The sequence below is a fragment of the Lissotriton helveticus genome, chromosome 4_1 (genome assembly GCF_964261635.1).
Source record: "Lissotriton helveticus chromosome 4_1, aLisHel1.1, whole genome shotgun sequence".
In the NCBI taxonomy this organism is placed as follows: domain Eukaryota; kingdom Metazoa; phylum Chordata; class Amphibia; order Caudata; family Salamandridae; genus Lissotriton; species Lissotriton helveticus.
Genome location: NC_136063.1, coordinates 1,389,077,200 through 1,389,097,518, shown reverse-complemented (window position 1 = coordinate 1,389,097,518; position 20,319 = coordinate 1,389,077,200).

Genomic DNA, 20,319 nt, shown 5'->3' with positions numbered 1-20,319 from the left:
AAAGGGCATCAGCACTATGACCTCCATGCTGGCTGAGGGAATGAAGGAGATGGCTGAGGGCATGCGGGACATGTCCCAGTCAGTGATGCTGCTGTGCAGCAAACTGGATGAGGACAGGGTAGCATGGCGCAGGGAGAAATAGAGGATGGAACACCATACAAAGGCAGTGAACCGCCTAGCAACTGCCACTTCTCTGCTCTGCAGGAGCTCCGTGGCCATGCAGGAGGGGCTGGCACACTGCAGCTGTGATGTCTCTAGGGGGCTGGTCAAGGTAACAACTGCACTTGAAGTGCTGGTGACAACTCAGTCTGCCAATACTGGTGCTGTGGATGTGGGGGACAGTGAGGAGACGACCAGTCGCAGCTGCATTACCCCCCTGCAACTGACACCCGGAGGAGCAGCAGACGGCATGGGGCTGGCACTGGATCCACAGCCAGTGAAGACAGTCAGCTGATGGCATCCAGCAGTGTTGTGCGTGGCCACAGACTCTGATGCAGCCCACACTTTGTGCACTTATTTGGGTTAAGTAACCCATGGCATCCTCTTGGGGTTGTCACAATTTGAACTGGCTGGTTGAGCCCCTTGTGTAGTGGCGTAGTGCCCTATTATTAAAACTATGTCATTTACATATCACATCTGGCTGTGTCTCCTTATTTACTTAAAAATAGTTGTGTGTGATCTCTGCCCGTCGTTCTCTCCCATCTGGTGCTGGCGCCACTCCTGCTGCGTTGGGCTCTGGCTGTGCAAATTCATCATCATTGTCCTCGGAGTCAGTTAATTTAACTTCTGTTCCTTTCTTAGTGGCAAGGTTGTGAAGCATAGCACAAGTTGCAATGATTTTGCAGCAGATGATGGGTGTGTACTGACGGCGCCTCCGCTTTTGTGGCGGCAGTGGAACCTGCTTTTCAGTAGTCCAAACGTGCGCTCCACAACATTGCGTGTTGATTTGTGTGCCACATTGTTTCGTCTCTCACTCGGGGTTGATGGGTTCAGGTAGGGAGTAAGGATAAATGACCCCACGGCATATGCGCTATCGCCTAGGTGAGTGCCATTAATTACATACACCAAAACACATTCATCTGCAGTATCTATCTGGGTGTGTCACAGTGACTTACCTAGCAGGTATCCTTCTCCAAATTCTCCCGCAGCCAGGCGTGTGTAGATCCCACTGTTCTGGAAGATGTATGAGTCATGGGTGCTCCCAGGAAATTTGGCCACGATGTCAGTGATTATGTTGGCATCGCAGATTAACTGCACATTTATGGAGTGGGTGGACTTTCTGTTCCTGTAGATATACTCAGTGGCTGCAGGTGGGCAGATTGGAATGTGTGTGCCATCAATACCCCCTATGACATGCGGGAACTGTGCCATTTGGAAAAAGTCTGTCTTGGTTTTCAGCAGTTCCGCCTGTGTGTTTGGGAAGCTAATGTAGTGATGCATTCTCTGCATCATGGCATCCAGGAACTTCTTAAGGAAACGGGACAGGCAACTCTGTGACACCCCGCCTACCGCAGCTATCACCCCCTGGTAACTGCCAGATGCAAGTAGATGTAGGCTACAGAGCACCTGCACATGTGGTGATATGGCGTACACCTTTGGTGTTGGGTGCTCCAGGAGTGGGTGCAGGTCCCTTATCAAGTTCAGGATGGTGTGGGGGTGTAGCCTGTAGCTTTCATGGATCTCAGCCTCATTCAGTTGGAAGAGTTTGATGCGCTGTCTGTAAACGCGCTCCTCCCGTCTCCAGATCCTCACTCCTGCTGCCTGTAGCCGTAGCCGCCTTGCAATCACATAGAAAGCCGCCATAGTGATCACACTGTTGCATTTGGGACTGCTTATATACACTGTAGCTGATTACCATCTGCTTTTAGTCAGTGTTAATTACCGACTCCTAAATACCGAATTTCATGAAATTCTGTATTACCGATGTTACCTACATCTCTTGTATCGTTTTTACTGTTTCTTATTTACTGATTCAGTAAATTAGGAATCGGTAATTCAGATTCGGTAATTGAGAAATCGTTAATAAAGAATCGGTATTTACCGTTTCCTAATGACCAAATCCTTCCCTACATCGGGCATGCCTATTTACCAGTCGGTAACGGTGAAATTTACCGAATTTCACCGTTTCCGACCGGTATTTGGGCCACCTACACATGGCCCTATATGCGTAATGTCAACATATGTGTTTTTTTTCTAAATTTCTGGTTATTGAAAATACCTTTGGAACTTACAATTCAAATGCATGTTGACCCACACAATAAAACAGTTTTCAAATTGCCACATCACTAACGTGATATATGCCATAACCTGCCCATATAGTCTTGTCTATATTGGCCAGACAACTCAGAAGATCAGCATTAGGATTTGTCAACACAGGAGCCGTCTCAGGTGCAAAGTCATGTCAACTACCCTGGCAGAGCCTTTCTCACAGAATCATCGTACCAAAAAATATCTTCGATGGCAAGTCATATCAGTCATAACTCATTCATAAAAACAACCGCAATGGATCACACACCGCTAGCCCCTCCTCCGGATCGCCCCTAAGGATTCTGGTACGTATAGTTCATGAGTGGTATACCTCAGTAGGTGCAAGTAAGTACTTGTTGTGAAGATCTCTAGACCCGAGACATGGCCCGGGTTTCGGGATATCTTCCCTCATCAGTAGAGAACGTATTTGGGGTGGAAAAGAAGGCCACCAAGCAACCGTCACAGGCCTTGATGCCTAACCGGCACGCAGGTGCGACATCCAGAAGCTCGTCAGCTTAAAGGCTCAAGGGAGCCCATTTGTAGAAACAACCGCAATGGATCGCACACCGCTAGCCCCTCCTCCAAATCGCCCCTAAGGATTCTGGTACGTATAGTTCATGAGTGGTATACCTCAGTAGGTGCAAGTAAGTACTTGTTGTTGTGAAGATCTCTAGACCCGAGACATGGCCCGGGTTTCGGGATACCTTCCCTCATCAGTAGAGAACGTATTTGGGGTGGAAAAGAAGGCCGCCAAGCAACCGTCACAGGCCTTGATGCCTAACCGGCATGCAGGTGCGTCATCCAGAAGCTCGTCAGCTTAAAGGCTCAAGGGAGCCCATTTGTAGAAACAACCGCAATGGATCGCACACCGCTAGCCCCTCCTCCGGATCGCCCCTAAGGATTCTGGTACGTACAGTTCATGAGTGGTATACCTCAGTAGGTGCAAGTAAGTACTTGTTGTTGTGAAGATCTCTAGACCCGAGACATGGCCCCGGTTTCGGGATATCTTCCCTCATCAGTAGAGAACATATTTGGGGTGGAAAAGAAGGCCGCCAAGCAACCGTCACAGGCCTTGATGCCTAACTGGCACGCAGGTGCGTCATCCAGAAGCTCGTCAGCTTAAAGGCTCAAGGGAGCCCATTTGTAGAAACAACCGCAATGGATCGCACAGCGCTAGCCCCTCCTCCGGATCGCCCCTAAGGATTCTGGTACGTATAGTTCATGAGTGGTATACCTCAGTAGGTGCAAGTAAGTACTTGTTGTTGTGAAGATCTCTAGACCTGAGACATGGCCCGGGTTTCTGGATATCTTCCCTCATCAGTAGAGAACGTATTTGGGGTGGAAAAAAAGGCCGCCAAGCAACCGTCACAGGCCTTGATGCCTAACCGGCACGCAGGTGCGTTATCCTGAAGCTCGTCAGCTTAAAGGCTCAAGGGAGCCCGTTTGTAGAAACAACCGCAATGCATCGCACACCGCTAGCCCCTCCTCCGGATCGCCCCTAAGGATTCTGCTATGTATAGTACATGAGTGGTATACCTCAGTAGGTGCAAGTAAGTACTTGTTGTTGTTGTGAAGATCTCTAGACCCGAGACATGGCCCAGGTTTCGGGATATCTTCCCTCATAAGTAGAGAACGTATTTGGGGTGGAAAAGAAGGCCGCCAAGGAACAGTCACAGGCCTTGATGCCTAACCGGCACGCAGGTGCGTCATCCAGAAGCTCGTCAGCTTAAAGGCTCAAGCGAGCCCATTTGTAGAAACAACCGCAATGGATCGCACACCGCTAGCCCCTCCTCCAGATCGCCCCTAAGGATTCTGGTACGTGTAGCTCATGAGTGGTATACCTCAGTAGGTGCAAGTAAGTACTTGTTGTTGTGAAGATCTCTAGACCCGAGACATGGCCTGGGTTTCGGGATATCTTCCCTCATCAGTAAAGAACGTATTTGGGGTGGAAAAGAAGGCCGCCAAGCAACCGTCACAGGCCTTGATGCCTAACCGGCACGCAGGTGCGTCATCCAGAAGCTCGTCAGCTTAAAGGCTCAAGGGAGCCCATTTGTAGAAACAACCGCAATGGATCGCACATCGCTAGCCCCGCCTCCGGATCGCCCCTAAGGATTCTGGCACGTATAGTTCATGAGTGGTATACCTCAGTAGGTGCAAGTAAGTACTTGTTGTGAAGATCTCTAGACCCGAGACATGGCCCGGGTTTCGGGATATCTTCCCTCATCAGTAGAGAACGTATTTGGGGTGGAAAAGAAGGCCGCCAAGCAACCGTCACAGGCCTTGATGCCTAACTGGCACTCAGGTGCGTCATCCAGAAGCTCGTCAGCTTAAAGGCTCAAGGGAGCCCATTTGTAGAAACAACCGCAATGGATAGCACACCGCTAGCCCCTCCTCCGGATCGCCCCTAAGGATTCTGGTACGTATAGTTCATGAGTGGTATACCTCAGTAGGTGCAAGTAAGTACTTGTTGTTGTGAAGATCTCTAGACTCGAGACATGGCCCCGGTTTCGGGATATCTTCCCTCATCAGTAGAGAACGTATTTGGGGTGGAAAAGAAGGCCGCCAAGCAACCGTCACAGGCCTTGATGCCTAACCGGCACGCAGGTGCGTTATCCTGAAGCTCGTCAGCTCAAAGGCTCAAGGGAGCCCGTTTGTAGAAACAACCGCAATGCATCGCACACCGCTAGCCCCTCCTCCGGATCGCCCCTAAGGATTCTGCTATGTATAGTACATGAGTGGTATACCTCAGTAGGTGCAAGTAAGTACTTGTTGTTGTTGTGAAGATCTCTAGACCCGAGACATGGCCCAGGTTTCGGGATATCTTCCCTCATCAGTAGAGAACGTATTTGGGGTGGAAAAGAAGGCCGCCAAGGAACAGTCACAGGCCTTGATGCCTAACCGGCACGCAGGTGCGTCATCCAGAAGCTAGCTTAAAGGCTCAAGCGAGCCCATTTGTAGAAACAACCGCAATGGATCGCACACCGCTAGCCCCTCCTCCAGATCGCCCCTAAGGATTCTGGTACGTGTAGCTCATGAGTGGTATACCTCAGTAGGTGCAAGTAAGTACTTGTTGTTGTGAAGATCTCTAGACCCGAGACATGGCCCGGGTTTCGGGATATCTTCCCTCATCAGTAAAGAACGTATTTGGGGTGGAAAAGAAGGCCGCCAAGCAACCGTCACAGGCCTTGATGCCTAACCGGCACGCAGGTGCGTCATCCAGAAGCTCGTCAGCTTAAAGGCTCAAGGGAGCCCATTTGTAGAAACAACCGCAATGGATCGCACATCGCTAGCCCCGCCTCCGGATCGCCCCTAAGGATTCTGGCACGTATAGTTCATGAGTGGTATACCTCAGTAGGTGCAAGTAAGTACTTGTTGTGAAGATCTCTAGACCCGAGACATGGCCCGGGTTTCGGGATATCTTCCCTCATCAGTAGAGAACGTATTTGGGGTGGAAAAGAAGGCCGCCAAGCAACCGTCACAGGCCTTGATGCCTAACCGGCACGCAGGTGCGTCATCCAGAAGCTCGTCAGCTTAAAGGCTCAAGGGAGCCCATTTGTAGAAACAACCGCAATGGATAGCACACCGCTAGCCCCTCCTCCGGATCGCCCCTAAGGATTCTGGTACGTATAGTTCATGAGTGGTATACCTCAGTAGGTGCAAGTAAGTACTTGTTGTTGTGAAGATCTCTAGACCCGAGACATGGCCCGGGTTTCGGGATATCTTCCCTCATCAGTAGAGAACGTATTTGGGGTGGAAACGAAGGCCGCCAAGCAACCGTCACAGGCCTTGATGCCTAATCGGCACGCAGGTGCGTCATCCAGAAGCTCGTCAGCTTAAAGGCTCAAGGGAGCCCATTTGTAGAAACAACCGCAATGGATCGCACACCGCTAGCCCCTCCTCCGGATCGCCCCTAAGGATTCTGGTAAGTATAGTTCATTAACTCCTTCATAACTCCACCCAGCAGAGGCAGCAACATTTTATTACTACTAAATAGAAAGGAATTGAAATGGTTCTTGTGAGTGGACAGCTTTAACTCCGGCCTCAACAGAAGGACTTCTTAATATAATATCATTACTTGTCTTCTGATACGCTGCTGCTGTTAACTGAGACAATATGCATGTTAATAACATAGGTGTTTTTTTTAGTAAATCTCTGGTTATTCCATAATAATAACATATGAGATTTTTTGTAAATCTTTGGTTATTAAATATATCTATGAGATTTACATTTACAAACATTTATTCCCCAATAGCTATTACATAGTTGTGTCTACAATATGACCAGGGAATCTTCTTTCATGGCCCTTGTCACACGAGTCCTTTCTTCATTTTTGCACTTCGACAAGCAACCAATGTACAGCAGTTTCTGTTCATGCTCCTGCTATTAACAGAGACTATATCCATAATAATAACATATGTGTTTTTTCTCTAAGTCCCTGGTTATTGAAAATATCTATGAGACTTACAACTCAAACATGTGTTCATTCTCCGACAAGTACAAACATGTGACAATTCTCCTTCAAGATGGCAGACAAGTTATTTGTCCGTTTTTTACCTTTTCCATGTCCTTTGCCATACTAGTAATTTCTTTATGTCTGACCTCCAACAGGCAACCAATGAGTAGATCGGTTACAACATAGCAAGCCTTTTCCAAGGGTTTCCACTCTCCTCACCCTCACCATCCCAGTAGAGGACACCAGCACTGCTTTCCTTGGAAGCATGTGTGCCGCCTTTTGCAAAAGACAGAGCGCTGATGAAATTATCATGATCCTGAGTAGTTCCACGTCACCGCTCGAGCCCTCACTTACCTCTCGAACGGCCTCCTTACTTTTAATGCCTGCCTTGTTTCAGAGATTTTCCAGTGGGGGTGACAAAATGGTATGATTTAGAACTTGGCGGACAGGTTACTCCGTCGCAACAGTAACTCATATCCTGTCCGCTGAAATATAAATTTAATTACATCCTATGGAATTTAGATTTTGACGGACGGAATATCCGTCACTATTGCGACAGAGTAACCCATCTGCCGAGTTCTAAATCAGGCCCAAAGTCTTGAAACCTCCAGCTCCTAATTAAAGTGACTTTGAGCTCACTCTGTAATTCCTGCTTATTCACTTCCGGTATTTGGTATCTAGCTAAAACAGGCCTTTCCCTCAACAGATTTTGATGATTGGTCACACCCTGTTAACCGATCTAGGTAACTTGACTTGACTATTCCTTTTGTAATTCACTGTGTATCTGGCTTCATCTTGCCTGTTCACAAAAATGATATACATATGAGTTTCTAGTTCCTCTCTCATATGCTACTCAGCATGCCATTCCTGCCACTACAGTTGGTTTAACTTACAAGCATCATCCGATTATTCAAGTGTCTGTAATTGGGCCCCACTTGAACTACTATCTTACCTTTCAGATACAATTACTGTACCTTTTCAGTGGCCATAGCGGGCACCGTGCAATTCCCCCGGTTCGCTGCACGGGTGGGGGCCGGTTTTGGGCCACTGGAGGCTGTTTTTGTTACAGGGCCGTTTTTGCAGCAAAATCGGCCCTGTAACAAAATCCGGTGAAAACCGGCCCCGGCAAAGAGCTCGGTGGCACCTCCACCCCCCGCCCCCTGAGTGGGGAGGGGGGCTGGACGAGCACTTTGTCAGGACCGGTTGTGGTTCCCAGTCCGGCCCTGCTCTCAGTATGCCATTCGTATATGTATCGATAGTTTTAAATAATAGAGGACGGTAATTATGCATGTACATTTGTATTTTGTCCAGTTTTTAATTTACTTTTTTAATTTTCTTTTTGTGTTTGTAATTTATTTTCTTCATGTATGATTCTGTATGTACTATAGTCTTGCAATTACTCAGGCCTACATTGTATCTATCCTGATGATGATCCTATTATTCGTCTAAGGATCGAAACACAGTTTACAATATATACAAACCCAGCTTGCATTGCTTTATTGTACACCTTATTGGGTGAATCTCTGCAAATGCAATTGTGACACAAGCAGTGTTTTTTCTTGTCACATGTATTACAACTTTGCCTGAGCACTTCCCTCACTCTATTAATAACCTGGTATTTGTAAAGCGCAAACTAATCACCCCTAAGGGTCTCAAGGCGCTGGGGGCCATTGGGGAGATTAAGCGAACTATTGCCCAGAGTCACACGGTGCTGGGCTGAGCTGATGCCGGCGATCGAATTGTAAGGCCCGTTCTCCGGTGCTAGCGGCCCTGGCCGCTGCACCACTCTTCTCCCGTATATTGAGGTCACTTTGTTCAAAGCACACTGCAGTAAATAGTTTCAGAATTTTTTTTATGAATTGGAATATTAAAAATATTGTTTTGATTTGCATATATTGTTTGCCATTTTGTGTTGCCTTTTCTACCTAGGGACCACTGTTGTTTCATAATATTTAAGACATATGACATTAAAAAAGATGTAAAGTGTTTGGATTTCTTCTAAACTCTGAAAACCCTCTTAAAGTAACTGCTGTTTTGAGAATGTAAATCTACATGAATAGTGAAACAAGTCAATTTCATGACACTGAGACTGCATTTAAATAAGCAAAGCTTTTCTTTGCTGCTGCAGAAAAAAGATCCTCGTTTCAGTACCTCAGTTCGAGACATTACCACCATTTGGTCAACATACCATGTCACAAGTGCTAGAATGTAGCACTCAACAGCTGATTGGTGACCATTTAACTTTTGCACAGGGCCAAATGCTTCATTCACCTCAATCTATAACATATTTAGGTATTTTTGATCAGTATGAGTTAGGAGCACGTATTTTTATTGAAATCTGAAAATTATGCTGCATATGGTGGATTCAGCTGTGAGTGTGGGGAATGCATAATTACATGCAAAGCACTGCAGCAATGGAATTGCATAATGTTACTGACCCTGACCAAAAGGCATGCCATGTATCCATTGCTGTGCACACACTGTGTAAGCTCCTTTATGGATAAGTGTGGCATAATAATCCACTGCTGTCAGTCAAACAGAATGACGTGCAATCCAGGAACAGGTTCTACCAAATTGTAAATTTTAACAGCAGGCAAACAACCCTCCGGGTTTTGGCCTCACCATGGCCTTGATCACGGATACAGGCATAGCGGACTACCATTCTTTTTATGCAATGCAGTGAGAAAGCATAGAAAGTGAAGTCGGTGTGCACCACAAACAATTGATATCAAATGCGGCAGGTGCGGCCTTAGGCATGTGCAAGCTGTGCACCTGCACAGGGCCACCAAACCCCAGGGGCCACCACGCCAATATATATCCTTAATATAATAATCCTCTCAGGATGGATACATATTTGCGTGTCGGCTCCTGGCAGGGATTTGGTCTATACATTTGAAAAACACATATTCTTCAATTACATTTTTGTACATTTTGTGTAGGTAAAAACACAGTACAAGTCAAATGGAAAAGAAATATAGTCCGACAGACTAAATTCCAAGATTGCATCATTGCGGATCGCTATAATTCCATATAAAAAAATCATTGCTCTCAAGCACACGATGAAAAATATATGTCTAGTATTCAAATATTTCAACATATAGGCTTCCAGCAAGAAATATAGCCTAAGTGGGTCAATAGTACGCACAACAGTATATAATATTCTCCTTTGCTGCTAGCAAAAAAAGCACTCATGAAGGAACTACAAAGATTATAAAACACATCACATTATTTAATAATATACCAAATACACATCCTACAAATCTTATAAATATGTATACTGTAATCATCATACAATCAATACCTCCCCTCATGGGCCAAAGCCATTAAAAAAATCTAATAATATGAAAACCAATATAATATAGGGGTACTAATGGTGACTATATTAAATAAATCATAATATAATAAACAGATATTCTTAACTTATCCTCATCTTCTCGCAGTCTTGGTCCCAGGACCTGTGTGAATAAAAATCACTGTTAAAATTGCCCACTCACAACCTTAATTAAGAATGAAAGCAAAAACAAGACCAAGGAAGATATAAATAGGATCATAGATAGGTCATTAGAGAGAGCAGGAATGTGCCATATTTACAAATGTATGGCAGATTTCTTCTCTATGTGGTGATGCACTTTGTGCTGCCTGGCACCAAAGCAGACACCCTTGATCCATGGTGCAAGGGAGCCTTTGTTACAAGCAAGTTTCTTTTTGTGCAGGAAGGGACACATTCCTGCACAAAAAACAATCCTAAGAGGCATTTTCCTCTTTCTGTGCGTGCTGCAAAATGCAGCGCACATAAAAAGAGGAAAAGACGAGGAAAAATAAAGATATTTCTCCTTGTTGTGTGTCTTTCGGGAAGGTGTACAATTTTGACCACATTCTCAGGTTTACTATCCTTAGTAAATCTGGAAATGCTTTAAAAAGCAGGGATGGATGTGTGGGAACACCCACTCTCCACCCAAGTAACGCAATCATGGTGCAGGGTAATGCAAGGCAGTGACTTGCTCTGCCTTGCGTTACTCTAGAATTACTGAGCCATGCACGGTCATTTGGTGGCCTTGCGTGGCTTAGTAAGTCTCACTGAAGCCCTTGTGTTGGTTTGCACCGCCTTGCATGACCCAATGGCAACGCAAGGGCTTCATAAATCTGGGCCTATATTTCTTCTGTCCAGGTGGATGAGTGAAGAACTCCCACATGATTGAATTTCTGGTCTGCTTCTCTCCCTCACAATCCCCAATTCAAACCACTTCTTCTTACTCTAGAGAAACAGAGGGTGGTCCAGAAGACTCCTCTTATGCTCTCTCTGTTGGGCCTATCTCCACAATGGGAACTGTGACTATCAGTAGCACCTGTTCAGGTTTTCTCAAAATGGTGGATATGCCTCCTGTTGCTAATGAGCAGGGGGCATATTATCAAGAACAGGCGATAAAATTATCGCCGCTTTATCGGCAGGAAACTGCCGCTAAAGCGGCGATAATGGGCTTGATAATAGGCCCTTGTGAATTCCCATAGCAGCGCAGGTTCTGGCGTTAACCTGGGATGCTATGGGAATTCACAAGGACCTATTATCAAGCCCATTATCACCACTTTAGCGGCCGTTTCCTGCCGATAAAGCGGCGATAATTGTATCGCCTGTTCTTGATAATATGCCCCCAGGTTTTTAGGTCTCGGATAGCCGCGCGAAGCGCGTCTCCGCCGAGCCCCTTTTGTCGGCATGTGTGCTTCCCAGGAGACAGTCCTGGCCGCACGCATCGCCTTGGAGGCGATTTGAAAGTGACACGCGCATGCGAACGAGCGCTGCGGCCAGGCGCTGTCTCCTGGGAAGCACACACGCATGCGCATACACACACAAGCGGCCACATACATGCAGAGAGATTCCCCCCCCACACACATACACACGCACACGCACACAGACACACAAGTGCTGCCCCCCCACCCCCCCTCGCACACAGACACACACGTGGGCGCCCCGCCCGTAACGCCTCAGCTAGAGACGCCTTCACGGGCCGGACAGAGCCCCACCGGAGGAGAGCCGCCAGATTGCCCCAGGAGCCCCGCCTACGCCCGGACAACAGACAGCACCCCCGACGGCCCGCAGAGCCCCTCGGAGGCCCCGCTCCAGCACCGCATCTCTTCAACGCTGCCACGAGCCGGACCTACCTCCGGGCCTCTGCTGAGCCCTGCCGGTCCACAGCTGTTCCCCGCATTGTCCGCGGCATCCCGGACCCAGGTACTGTTTAGTGTGTGCTCGAGGGCGCCGTCACGGACTCGAAGGTCCGCCCCTCATGAGATCTGTTTGCTGACTGTTAACCCCTTGCAGGGCACACACGGAGCTCAACACTTCGCCTCAGCAGGAAAAATGAACAGCACATTTTAGGAAGCATTTTTTAAAGTCTTGGTGTGGAGACTGCTAGCCATTCACGGATTTTAAATTCTGCTCTTCCTTATTCAGATTCTCTGTTCGTATTCAGAATTTAAAGGCTGCTAAACCAGTATTTGTATTTCAAGGGCAGCATATTTTTCCATAAAGATTTAAATAGACTCATTCGGATGACAGTCACGGAAAACGCAAAGGTCCTTTTAAAGTGTAACATTTATTTAAACTTTCCAACGCAAAGCTGTACAGGCAGAGCTGAAAACAAGAGCCGTGGGGGAGAGGAGCCCGTTTTTGGCACGTGCGCACAGGAGACATCGTTACAGCCCAATCTGTCCCTTATCGGTGGACAGCTGTGTCCATCCTACGCAGCACGTGAACACAGCGCGCGGTTCATACTCTTCAGTACACAACCACTCACAGGCAGTACTTTAGGTGGGCCGGTACTGAGTACCGATGCTTTTTATGTTGAGAAGGAGAGTACCTGCACTTCTCACGGGGATCGTAATACTTTTAATTAGAGAGTACCGGCACTTTTTCAATTTCAAGCACTGCTCACAGCTCCATTTATGCACCTGTCCCACAGGTGACACAGCGACATTAGCTGTGTCGTTTTTCAGGCTGTGTTCACTCACGTAGGTCACTCTTGGGAGACTTGCCCTTCGAGTATTCATCTGGGCAAATAAACTACTCTTCATACAGCGCTGTCCGCCCCGCGAAGTGGCTGGGACGCACAAGCAAAATGCAACAGAAATGGCCATATAACACACTCCTTTCACTTATACATACAGCACACACACACACTCCTATCACTTACACACACTCACAGTCCACACACACACACACGCATACACTCTCCTATCATTTAGACATACAGCACACACACATTCACACAAAATAACCCACCCATTATGTTTTGGGAAACTGAAGGCAGTGCATTAAGCTGCAAGTGTGGCTTTGAAAAAAAGATGGCTGCTTGTCGATGGGAGGTACTAAGCCTTGTGGACTTGAACCTTTAGTAACACCAATACAGACTTAGCTAAAAATTTAATGCAACCCATTGTCATATACAATGCCAATAACTCAAACTTTAATGCTGCGAGACCTATTGCATTGCAAATGCTTGTTTTGATATGGTGGAAGTTAACATGAAGAGTCAATCAAAGAAAACCCCAGAATTCTCTTTTAGAGTGTCAAAGGTTCAGCAGACTCTGCTACAAGTCCTTGGACCTCAGATAAAGTCTTGTCCTCATTGCTAGGCATTCTGAATACGCGGACTTGAGTTTGAATTTGTGGGCCTGGCACATTTAAAAAAATGTTTCAGTTCATTATGAACGTCCCTTCTAAAACTCAGTCTTACCTGATCCCACTCCGATTCTAACAATTTTATGAAGACATAATTCAATTTTAAAATATTAAATGGGGCCCAAGTGTGTCAATACTATTATATTTTTAAATTGCGGACCTGATACACCCAAAATGGCATGTCTAGTCCTCAAACTTAGGGGCACATTAGGTTGACGGGCGGACTATGTCCGCCCGCCATCCCATCGTACAAAGGGACCACCCGCAATAAGGGTGGGGGTCCCGTGGGGGAAATTAGGATCCTGTATTTTTTAAAATGCTAAAAATACATGTTGTGCATTTCAAAGCACAACGTGACAGGCACCGCACGGTGCCTGCCAAGTTGTTCTTTGAAATGCAGGGGGGTACCATAGGTACCCCCCATGTGCATCCCCCACCCCATCCGGAGTCACTGGGGGCCCGCAACGGGCCCCCGCAGGTAGACTCCGCATGCCTTTCCCTGGTGGCAATGCCGCCACAGAGAGCCATTCCCCAGCACACATTGTAATATGGCTGGCGGTGTCAAACAGACACCGCCACCATATTGCAGCCTTTTCTGCCCCGGTCGCAAGGCGGCCGGGGCGGAAATGCGGTGGACGGTCTTTCCGTCCTCCACGGACCCCCCAGCCATCATAATATGCCGGGGGGTCATTCCTGCAAGGATGGCGGGCGGATCGCCCCAGCCAGGCGGGCGGTGGCTACTGCCGGCCTGGCGAGGGTGATCCGCCCGCCATCCTAATGGACCCCTTAGTACGGAGTCTGTGGACTAAAGAAGAGGACCTAACATGGGCCCCAGGTTTCATAGTTTGCAGGCTCTGTTCAGAGTCTGTTAACTACAGAATGAGTGCCACCATGGGTCACAAACTCCATAGCTGTAAACTTTGGACAGAGTCCCCAGACTACAGCAGGCGACCAATCATGGGCCCATGAGTTCCATAGATTGCAGACTCTCTATTAGATCCACTGGCTTTGGAGCAAAAAATATCGAAGCACTATGTGGCGGTAAATTTTGTGAAACCTGTGGCAAGTTTATGGACCCCCCGCTACAATCTAGGGGCCTCATTTAGGAGCAATTGGCGTAGGGCAGCGCTGTAAGTCTTTATGCTGCATTGCATTACGCCAATGTGAAAGGGCAGGAATGCACAGTATTTATGAAATACGGTGCATTGCTGTTCTTTGCCTGGCACTGGCGCACAGTTTGCTGCCTAGTGTCAACGTAGGCACCCTTGCACCATGGTGCAAGGTTGCCTCGATTGCAGGCAGGATTGTTTTTGTGCAGGAAGGAACACCATCCCACACAAAAGTAATGCTGAGAGGCGTTTTCCTCTTTCTATGTGTGTGCTAAATTGCAGCACACATGGAAAGAGGGGAAAAAAAGGGGAAATAAACATATTTCTCCTCGTTACGCCTGGTCTGGGGAGGCGTAAGGTTTTGATGCTGCCCCAGATTTACATGATTATGCAGAACTGGGGCAGCATCAAAAAACAATGGGTTCTGCATGGGAAGGCCCACCCCATGAAACGCTTGCTTGATGCAGAGTAAGGCAAGGCAGCGACTTGCGCTGCTTTGTCTTTACTCCATATCTATGAGGTATGCAAAGTCACGTTCAATGGCTTTGCGTCGTCTCATAGATATGATTTAGAGGCTTACGCTGCTGGAGCGTCAAAAAAGTGACGCTCCGGTGGCGCAAACCCATCATAAATATACCACTAGTTTTTTACACCTGGTTGTCAGAGTGTGACAACATGTCCCTTCTGTGGCCTCTGATTTTGTTTTTCTGGACACTGGGACCATGTCCACATGCTGTAATGGCAGCCTCAAGAGAAAGCTTGCTCATGCAGCCAGCAAATCAGAGCCTCCAGATCTTAGGACTAAGCTTTGGGTTTGCAGGCCCGAAAAATATGTTTAGGAAAATTGCTCCTCTGTTCAGTGAAATGTATTTTTTTTTCAATCTGGTTGTTTTTTTCGGACCGAATCTGTGACCTGTACCCCTTCCCCGGATAGTGAACAACTGGTAAAATATTGGCTCAGCCCCACTCGCCACATTTTTATAATGCTTTTTTCTCAAAAAACTACTGAATAGATTTACACCCATGCAACACAGGCACTACCTTGATCAAAGTTCTGGTAACATGCCAGGTTTGATGTAATTCTGTACAGAATTTGTAAGATTAAATTGGAAACGCCTCTTTTTTAACCTCTTGCATATTTACTATCCCTAACGGATCTGCACGAAACTGCACAAAACTATCCATGCAGAACCCAGACCTGCTGAACTTTGGAAGGTGAACAGCCCTTTGGCCATATGTACATCAGTTCCTCTGGTTATGTAGAACTTGCACTACTTCTGTTGCCTTTGCTGCTCCAGCACTGTGGTTTGAGGTTGAAGCTTTATCATTTCTTGCTTTATAAGCAAGTGATGACAAAAATGGTGGAATCCAAGGAAAGGCTTGCAAGTTCTTAGAAGGGGCCGCAGTGCTGTTGCGCGCGGTTGCCTGTCCGACATGCGCCTTGCCCCAGGCCTGGTGATTGCGCTTGCCGACAATGCAAGAGTGATCTGATCAGGGGTAGCTGAGCATCTCCTGTAATCTGCTATGTTGTCTGCTGAGCAGTGGCAGGCGTTCCTTATGAATAAAACTATCATCTGGGCAGCGGATCTGTTCCGGTAGCTGCTCAAAGTGCTTTGCCTTGTATACCCCGGAAATGGCTTTCTCATAATTGAAAAATAAGGCACCAGAGCCTGAAAGTTGAAGCGACCCTGAGGGACCACTCATGACCGCCTCTGCCCCTCTCCCCTCCTAAGGCATACCCAGAGCCAGTATAAGCTCGGTGCAACAGTCTTTTTTGGCACCTCCCCCGATGACCACCTTCTCCAAGAATACTCTTACTATCACTCTGCAACAGTGCACCTCATCTCTTCATAGCCTCTCTCTGAAATATATTTAATTTTAGTGCTACTCATAGTTCACTTACACTCAGTTCTGTGATCTGCATAGTACACGTTCTTTGCAGCAGGTACGTTAACCCTCCCTGCTACTTTGGGATAAGTCACTAGACAAAATTCCAATCTCTCAGCAGGACGAACATTAATAACCAGAGTTATCCTGACATTTGAATTGTTGCCTGAAAACTGCTGGACTCACAAGTAAGCTCACCTCTTTTTAAAGCAAAAGATATTTTTAAACACAGCGTCCCCCACCAAAGTCAGCGCCAGGTGAGGCTGCACTGGTCGCACCGTCCTAAAGCCGGCCCTGGGCATACCTAGGTGTCCTTCCCCGCACACTTTTGTCAGTAAGTGCCAGGATTCAGGTATGTGCTCTTGATTCCTAAATCAGCTGAGCTCAAGACTTAAACATTCACGTTCTCAATAGATATCAAGTGACCAATGAGCTCCAAGGAAGCATTTTGTTAATAAGACTACCGCAACATGTATGATGCTGCTTCGATCTTTGCGGAAAGTTCTTCCTTTGCTCCCTCTTTCTGCCAGACCTGAAGTAGTGCGCAGTATCATCCTCAGTAGGCTTGACTACTGTAATGCGCTGCTTCTGGGCGCTCCAAACATCCTGATTAAAAAGCTGCAACGCGTCCAGAATATGGCAGCTAAGCTGGCACTCTCTCGAACTCGCTCAGTCTCCTCCTCTTTGGCACTAAAGGACCTCCATTGGCTGCCGGTTCATCAGCGGATCTGTTTTAAAGCCTCCTGCATAGTTTTCAGGGCTCTCCATGGTTTGGGGCCTGTGCTATTGCAGGAACTCTTCTCTTGGTATTCAGCAGCTAGAACCTTGAGGTCCTCTTCAGCCTTTCTGGTGACGGTTCCCAGAATTCAAAGGGTGAGGATGGGTGGCCGCTCTTTCGGCTTCACCGCTGCCAAGCTTTGGAATTCTCTGCCACTGTCTTTGAGGAGCTTGAAGGATCTGTCCTCCTTTAAAAAAGGACTTCAATGCCATCTTTTCCCTAGGGCAGTGTAATGGCGCTTCGCGCAGGTATTTACAGGGTCAAAGCGCCAGGATACCCTCTGGGTGACAGTCTGCGGTCTACAAGTATGCGTTACATACATACATACATACAATGCCACCCGACCTTTGGTTGCATAGTAAAAGGCAACAGTAATGAGTGTGCAGATCCCCTCACTTCCCTAGGCCTAGTGCCACTGGACCTGTTGCACATTGCTACGCCCTGCAAATTCTGGGGCATGCTTACAAGCTCCTTTCGCCACCGGAGCATCACTTTTTTTGACGCTGTGGTGGCATAGCACCATTTCACATATTTACAAGGCGGTGCTAAGCCACTTAACGTGGCTTAACGCCACCTTGTAAATATGCCCCTTATTGACACAGTCCTTTGCGGCAAAGGGGAAAGCAATAGATGTTGCAGTGGGCTTTCCACCGCAGCACCCATTGCTATTTGATGCTGCCTCAGATTTACAAGGCTGAGGCAGCGCCAAAAACTAATGCCAGGGAACACCCGGTCTTAGTATGGCGATACGAGGAGTAATTATTTATTTCTCCTCGTATTTTGCTCTTTCCATGTGTGCTGTATTCTGCAGCACACATAGAAAAAGCAAATCCTCTTTAATGATTGTTTATGTGCAGGAAGGTGTCCCTCCTGCACATAAACAAACGCCCCTGCAGCACAGGCACCCTTTCAACAGGGGACCTGCGCATGCGCTAGGCAGCTTTTTTATCCCCATTGTAGGGAAGTGTGTTTTTGTTGCAGTAACCCCCCCACTTTTTGCCTGATAACTGATGCACTTTACCTTGGTGTTCCCTGGGCCCCTGCCAATCAGGTACCCAGGGCCTGTGATCCTTCCCTAAAAACTGTACTATAGTCTAAACCCAATTGGCATCTCTGGCCACAGATAAGCCCCTGGCAAATGGTACCCTAGGTACCCAGGGCACTGTGACCAGAGAAGGCCCTTAAACGCCCCAGCACTTATTGTGCCACCCTTAGTGGCCCTGTACCCTGACACACACACACTGTCGACATGGCACACATCCCTGTGTGCCATGCCCACAAACACACTGCCCTGGCATACCTTAGTCACCCCTCTAGCTGGGTGCACTATGCCAGTGATGTGGGCCAAGGTGCATGAGCCCTATGCCCCTACAGTACCCAGGGCCATTCCTGGGCACTGTAAGTGCAGTGATACCATTAGGAGTATATAGGGCTGGGAGGTTGTCATCACGAACCCCACAGCACCATAATGGCTACACTGAAGACTGAGAAGTTTGGTATCAAACTTCTCAGCACATTAAACCCACAACTACCAGTGTCCTGACTGAGAGGCTGCCTAGGCTGCCACACAGCAGGCATGTTGCTGGACCCCTGGGAAGAGAGCCATCCGCTCTCCTGGGCCTGCAACAATGCACATCCTGGGACGAGGTGCCAAGCCTCCTCCCCCAGGATGGGCAGGGGAAGCTTCAAAGGCATGCCGCCTTTTGTGAGCTTCCCCAGGCCAATTGGTGTACTCAGCAACTGACCCCCACCGGTACTGACCCTCACTCTGACGGGAAGACAGGCGGGAAACCCTAAGTGAGGAAAGAGGGTGTGCCAGCCTGTGCCAACTCCATCCCTCAGGTGGGAGAGGCGAGGTGAAACACAACTCCGGGCTCCCGCCATCTTGAGGATGGGGAGCCCTGCCCAATCAGAGATAGGCCCCTGCTCCCCTCCCACATGAGAGGAGCAGGATAGGGGGTGTACTCACCCCAGGACAGGGACTTATTGCCCTTGCCCTACCTGTAACACCCCTAAATTTAGTATTTAGGGGCACCCTGAACCTTCCTTCCTCTGATCCCGATTTGAAACAAGCAAGAAGATCAAGAAACCAGAAGACCTGCCGTGCAGCTGCTAACAAGAGGACGACACAACTGACTTGGCCCCAGCCCTACCGGTTGAACCTTGAACCTGCTCCTGCGAAACTCCTGCGCCTTCCGTGGTCAGCAACCTCCAAAACCACAGAGGTCCTGACTGCCTTGAGACTCTACCAAGACTGGGACTCCCACAAGCAGTGGTTCTGCTAAAAAAGCAACACCCCTGGTGCCAGCCAGGAACAGCAAATCCAGCATACTCTGCACCGCCGAGCCCGGCCTGTGCCTGAGTGGACAAAGACCCTGAGGTTGTCCCCCCGGCGATTGTGACCTGAAATCCAGGGCCCAAGGACCCTCCTCGACGACCCAGACGATGCCTGCAGCCTCACAACAAGGGACCCCTCCAACCGTGACCAGCAGAGGATAAGATTTCCCGACGTCAAAAGACACCCCTGCACCCGGCGCCCCACGGCCCCCTGTGCCCAACTCCTGGGTGCCTACCTATACTCCAAGATCCCAACTTACCCCTCGAAGTGTTGGTCGCTCCTGAAGAATGTCCATCCCCGAGCCTGCAGCCTTTGTTCATCTTCCAAGTTTTCCATTGAATAACATTGAGCGCCCAACGGCTCAAAAGCACCCTGCACCCAGCCCCCGAGTGCCCCTGGGAGTGCAACCTTTGTCCTAATCTACTTCCCCATTTGCCCTGAGCAAGTGACCAGGAGCCCAGCTCCCACAGCCACGTGGCCTGCTTGCCAGCAGCCACCAACCAATGCCCCCTGTCGCCTATAGGCTAACATTGGGCCTAACTACCTCTGCACCCTTGCTGCACCTGTGCCACTGAGGGTGTACCAACTGTACCTACCTGACCCTGGGAGACCCCTGCGTCTATGCCCAGAACCTTAACTCTGCCAGTCGAGTACTTAACCAAAAGCCGATAACTCACTTTTCTTCCATAGGGTAACATTGACTGGTTTCACTTGGAAAATCTTTAACGTGTGGAGTTTTGAAACTTTAATTGTACTCTGTCGTCACAGGGTAGGGGACGGCTCCTGATTCACTAGTAACTAAGGGCTGCACAGTGAGGCCCTTTGAGTCGA